This window comes from Mustela putorius, unplaced genomic scaffold (assembly GCF_011764305.1).
Source record: "Mustela putorius furo isolate JIRA1106 unplaced genomic scaffold, ASM1176430v1.1 tig00000551_pilon_pilon_pilon, whole genome shotgun sequence".
Classification (NCBI taxonomy): Eukaryota; Metazoa; Chordata; class Mammalia; order Carnivora; family Mustelidae; genus Mustela; species Mustela putorius.
Genome location: NW_025421412.1, coordinates 8,789,972 through 8,795,010, shown reverse-complemented (window position 1 = coordinate 8,795,010; position 5,039 = coordinate 8,789,972). Strand labels below are relative to the sequence as shown.

Below are 5,039 nucleotides of genomic sequence, written 5' to 3'. Positions count from 1 at the left end.
CGAATCCGTCTCAGGTTCCAGCCCAAGGTGCGGGGCGAGGGGATTGGCCTGCGCGTCGGCCGGGTGAGTAAGGCCTTCTCCAAGTGGCTGGCTCGGCGGCGCCCGTGCTCAGAGGCTTCCTGGGACATGTAGTTCGCGCCCGGACCAGCGGAAATCCTGCCAGGTTTCACCACCTCTCACTCGTTTATTTACTTTGCGGTCACCGCTTTCAGGGACCAGTTATATGCTAGATGCCCAATAGAGTGGTATGCGGGGACACAGCTAAGATTAAAAAAAAAATTGTCACCATAGCCTCCGCACGTGCAGAAGGCAGGTATACGATGAGAGGAAGGTGTTGTCCATGATAGCTGACAACCGGTCGCCGGGCACGGCCGTCCAGGGCGCTGTCCCCGCGCGCTCCAATGGGACGAGAGACGCCAGCCCCAGGGTAACCAGAGGCGCGTCGCGGGCCGCGCGCGGGAAGCTGTGATCCGGGACCGGTGCCGGCTCTGAGGCGGCCGCAGCGCCTCGACCCCGCCGCACAGGCCAGAGGTATCCGGGGCTGTGGGCCGGGCGGGGGTGGCGGCGCGCTGCTGTGCGCCCAGCGCGCGGGGCCCTCCACCTGGCGCGCGCGCGCCGCGGCCCGGGCCTGCCCTGCCCGCCCGCTCTGGACGCCGCCTGGGCTGCCTCGGGAGGGCCAGGGGCCACGGCCTGTCGGGAGCCCCGGGGCCGTCCTAGCGGAGGCCGCTGCATCCGTGCCCGTCCTCCGCCCGGGAAAAAGTCGGCTGAAGAGCTGGGCCGCAAAATGGGGCAAGTGTTAGGGAAACAAGGGTCGGGTGTGCTGGGGAACAAAGCCTGATTGGAGATGCCCGCGTCGATGCCGGTGGCTCCTGCCCGGCGCGCGTCTCTAAGCCACGCAAGGCAGGGCCTGGACCGTAACGGGCGGCGACCGTCCCTTCCCCGTATGCCCGCTCTGCGGCCAGGGGGTCACAGGAGGGGTCACGGTCAGCTCCGGAATCGGACCCAGAGCCTCCTGCTCTTCCTCCCTCTTCCCTCTCGGGACCCTTGCCAGCTGCTCCGAAATCCCAGACCGGCCGGTCGGCTCCGCCGGCCAAAGCTGCCCGGGGTGGAGGCCCAGGCGGGGCTTTTCTGTTTTCTTTCTTTCTTTCTTTCTTTTGCAATTGTCTTGAGTATTGATATCAACGGGTGCATTCAAAGCTCGAATCGGCTGCTCCCCCTCGGCTCGGGGGCCGTCACTGCCCGCGTGTCACCGGCCCTGAAGCCTGGGGCGCCGGGGCCCTCCCCGGACCCGGGCTGGTTGGGGGCGGTCACTGCCGCCGCCTCCGCCCGCTCCCTCTAGCGGCGAACTCCGGCTTCCGGCCGGCGAGGGAGGCGAGCGGAGGGGTCCGGAGGCCTCGTGCGGGGACGCGGACGGGGGACGCGGACGGGGGACGCCCGGCTCCGGGGAGCGCTCGTGGGCCAGGGAGGCCGCGGGAGGCGTGCAGGCAGGGAGCGCGGTCTCGCTCCTGCCGTCGCCGGCGCCGCCTCCGCACACATCGGCGGGGCGCGGCGGGGACGAGCCCGCGAGACTGTGGCCCGGGTCCCGGCGGCTTCCGAGCCCGGCGGCGCGCGAGCTTCGCAGAGTAGGGGCGGGGAGCTCCGATCGCCTGCGCAGAGCCTGGGTTGGAAGCGGCCGCGGCGCGCGGGAGGACCCGGCATCCTTCGCAGGCCCGCGGCCTCAGCCGGGCGAGGGGCTCGGGTCCGGCCCGGCGAGGGGCCCGGAGCGCGTGGCGCTGACACCGGGGAGAAGGACCGAGACCTGACCCGCTGGGGATTCGCGGATCTGGCCCAGCCTCGGGGCGCGTATTTCACCATCAGTAAGTCCCTTTCCAGGCTCCTGCGTCTCCGCGGCCTTCCGTGCAGAATAGAGATGGTAAGAGTTGTCCCATGGGGGAGGCTTCGCAGGAGACTCTTCGTAAGATCTTCGTTCCCTAAGCAAACTTGATATTTCAACACACGGCTTGAAAATACAAAGCGAAAAGAAGGTAGCCTAGGCGATGAATATTGACTTAAAAATGGAACGTTTATTTTACAGAACAATTCCTTCTAGTGACTTCTAAAAATCCTTACTCTAGTGGTGTATTTTATAAAATTTCGTTCACTCACAGTGAAACTGCGAGTTGCTTGCCCCGTGATCGGAAGAATGCATCATTAAATTCAGACTTAGGTCCTGCAATCAATCATTACTTGTAATATTTTAATAGAGCATCGGCTCTCTGGAAACTCAGATCTCACAGATGAGAACCGGGGAGGGGGAAAAAGAGGCCTCTTGGCTAATAGTCCGGCTCCTGATTCCTAAGGCCTCTCCTCGGAAATCCTGGAATCTAAGCTCCTAATCCAGAGCTTAAAATAATGCCCGGAATGATGTAGGCACTTAAGGGTAATTATTTGTTGATGAGACTTTCACAAATGATCATCCCTAAGGATAACCCTGGCGAACCTTGAGAAAGACCTCTGGAGAATGGAAAGTTGGAAAGAGCAAGGGGGAGGAGTGATCAGGAGATGCTAAAGGAAAGGACCCTGGGCCAGACAAGCCCGTTGGCTTTTTTCTAAGAGCAGAAGGTTTTAGGGTGGGGATGGAATTAGGAATGGTTGACAAAATTAGGAACAAAAGGAGCTACAAGATAGGACAAAATGGTGGGAGCTGCAGGCTATTTAGTGGAGGGACAACCTGATGGCCTTATAACTCAGTATTTCCTGAAGCTATAATTACAACATAATACAGTAATTGCTGTCTCTAGTGATTCTGTTATCAGTAATAACTTGTGCTCAGTTCACTTGTAGGAAAGCCTGGGGACATGATAACTAGCACCCTTAGCCTCAAGCTGTCATTGACACGAGGAGAACAGACATGGATCTGGCAGAGAATAAGGAAAGAAAATAAACTCCAGCTATGCTTGGGTCATGGGATTTGGATAACTTTCACTTTCTGTGTAATATCTTGGTACTTTGCAATATCTTTTTGTCATTTGTTTTACTTCTATGATAAAAATCTAGACATATCACACAGTTTTTCAAAGAGAAGTTTCCTTAAACAATGGTTCAAGTGAGAAAGTTTTCAGACCACTGGTGGCTTTTATTGACAATCAATATAAAATATATCCCTACTTAGATGATCTTCACTTTTTTTTTGGTAGAGTACAACCAAAGAGATCATTCTTGTTTAGTGACTATTATTTAATAGCAAAGTCCAAATGCAAACAAAATCAGGCTGTTAAACTTTTTATTCATCTAGTGTTATATTCTTTCTTTTCTTTAGCTTGCAGAGAGCTCATTCTTACCTTTTATGTTCAAATGCACCGATTTCTTTTGCCTATGTTTTTGATAAGCATATTCAATATATATTCCAAGTGAAGCATCCTTCATGCCTACACTGCCACACAGAAGCTGGGCCCGTGGGCATAATTCCATTAAATCTGAGGATGGACGCTCTGGCAAAGTCGAAGCTAAGCTGGAGATGAAGAGATAAGAATAGTCCCTGGAACATTTCTATCTCCCTCTTCTCCCACCTGACCCAGACTGACTCCAACACGCTTGGGTCTCCAACCCTTACTTAGCAGGACCCTATGCTGTCTTTCATGCCTGATCCTACCATAACCCATCCATACACCCCCAACGCCACAGATAATAGCTACCTCTGCCCACCATGCTGGCTCTTAGAGAAAGGCATGAGGGTAACAGGTCAGTAGAAAATGCTCTGTGAGGTCATCTGCTAAGAATCAGAAACTGACTCCTCAGAAAAGCCCAGTTTGGTCTGTGTGACCTCAGGCACTGACCTTCTCTTTGCATCTTCCTCCAACATGACCATGACGCCAGGAGATGAGGAAGAAGAAGGCATAAAAGCTTCCTGGCTATAGATCCCCTATAAGTACTCCTAGGATTTCTTGAAAAAAGTTTCTAAAATGATACAGTTGGGGTTTCCATCTTTGATGGTGAAGCTCCAGCCAGTTCTTCCTGCAAAGAACTATAAATGGCACCAATTACTAAAAAAATCACTACATGAAGGTTTGAATAGAAGGAAAGCATTCCTTAAAAACAAAGATAATGGGATCTTTTCTAGGATATATGGACTCCCCCTTGTACTGAGCTCCGTTGCTTTAAATTACAGGAAGGATAGGCATTACCTTTACTGGTTTCTCCTCACAGACTTAGAGTGATCTTGGCCCTTGTGGCAATCATTCTTCTGTTTTTTCTTATTGCTTCAGTGGTTTTTATCATTCAGTATTTGTGTGATGGGTTTTATAGAATCATTTTTCTGGAACTTATGAATATTATTCTAATTTTTTAAATAAGTGAATGGGTGGAGATAATAAGTAGTAAATATCAAACTGGTCACCCAGGGTGGGTTGTGTCTCTGGAACCACATCTCTAGAGCCCTGTGAAGTGGGCCCACTCCACCAGGTGCCTGCATCGAGTACCCTCTCCCACCTGTAATGGTCTGACTTATCAGGGTCTTGCTTTTGTATAAATCTTCAGCTTCCTCAAATGCCCTTGCTTGCTTTTTGAACTGTTCTCTGTTTTCTTCCCTAAAGGAATTGGTGTAGACTTAAAAATCAGTTGTTCCTGAGACTGAGCAGAAGTTAGTGACTATTAACTATAATCGGTCATGGCGATGAATGCACAGCTTCATTGAGAGGAAATTCACACACTATACAATTCACCTGTTTAAAATGTCCGATTCAGTAGCTTTTAGTATATTCACAAGGTTGTATGGTCATCACCTCAATCAATTATAGAATATTTTCATTACTCCAAACAGAAACCCTTATCATCCTCAACCTCCTCCGCCCTCCCAACCCTAGGCAACCCGCGAATCTAATTTCGGTCACTAGAGACTTGCCTGTTTTACATTTCATATACGTGGTATCACACATTATTAGGCTCTGGGATGATGGGCTTCCTTCATTTAGTATCATGCTTTTCAGGCTCATCCTTGTTGTAGCGTGGGTGGGTGCTTCCTTTATTTTTGTTGCCTGAAAAATATCCCATTGCTTGTATAT

The 5,039-nt window shown here is 52.0% G+C and overlaps 1 protein-coding gene across 5 annotated transcripts in view; it reads left to right on the top strand.

Moving 5' to 3' along the window:
* Positions 1–396: 396 nt before the first annotated feature.
* Positions 397–5,039, top strand: part of BIVM (basic, immunoglobulin-like variable motif containing) — a 39,219-nt gene continuing 34,576 nt past the window's right edge. For 3 of the 5 annotated variants that reach the window (XM_045081339.1, XM_045081338.1, XM_045081337.1), the window contains exon 1: positions 397–531. The gene's annotated coding sequence lies outside the window, so the exon portion shown is untranslated. Of the gene's footprint in view, positions 532–1,589; positions 1,857–1,890; positions 1,913–5,039 lie in introns of those variants that run through there. The other 2 variants (XM_013053094.2, XM_013053095.2) reach the window with 2 other exon arrangements.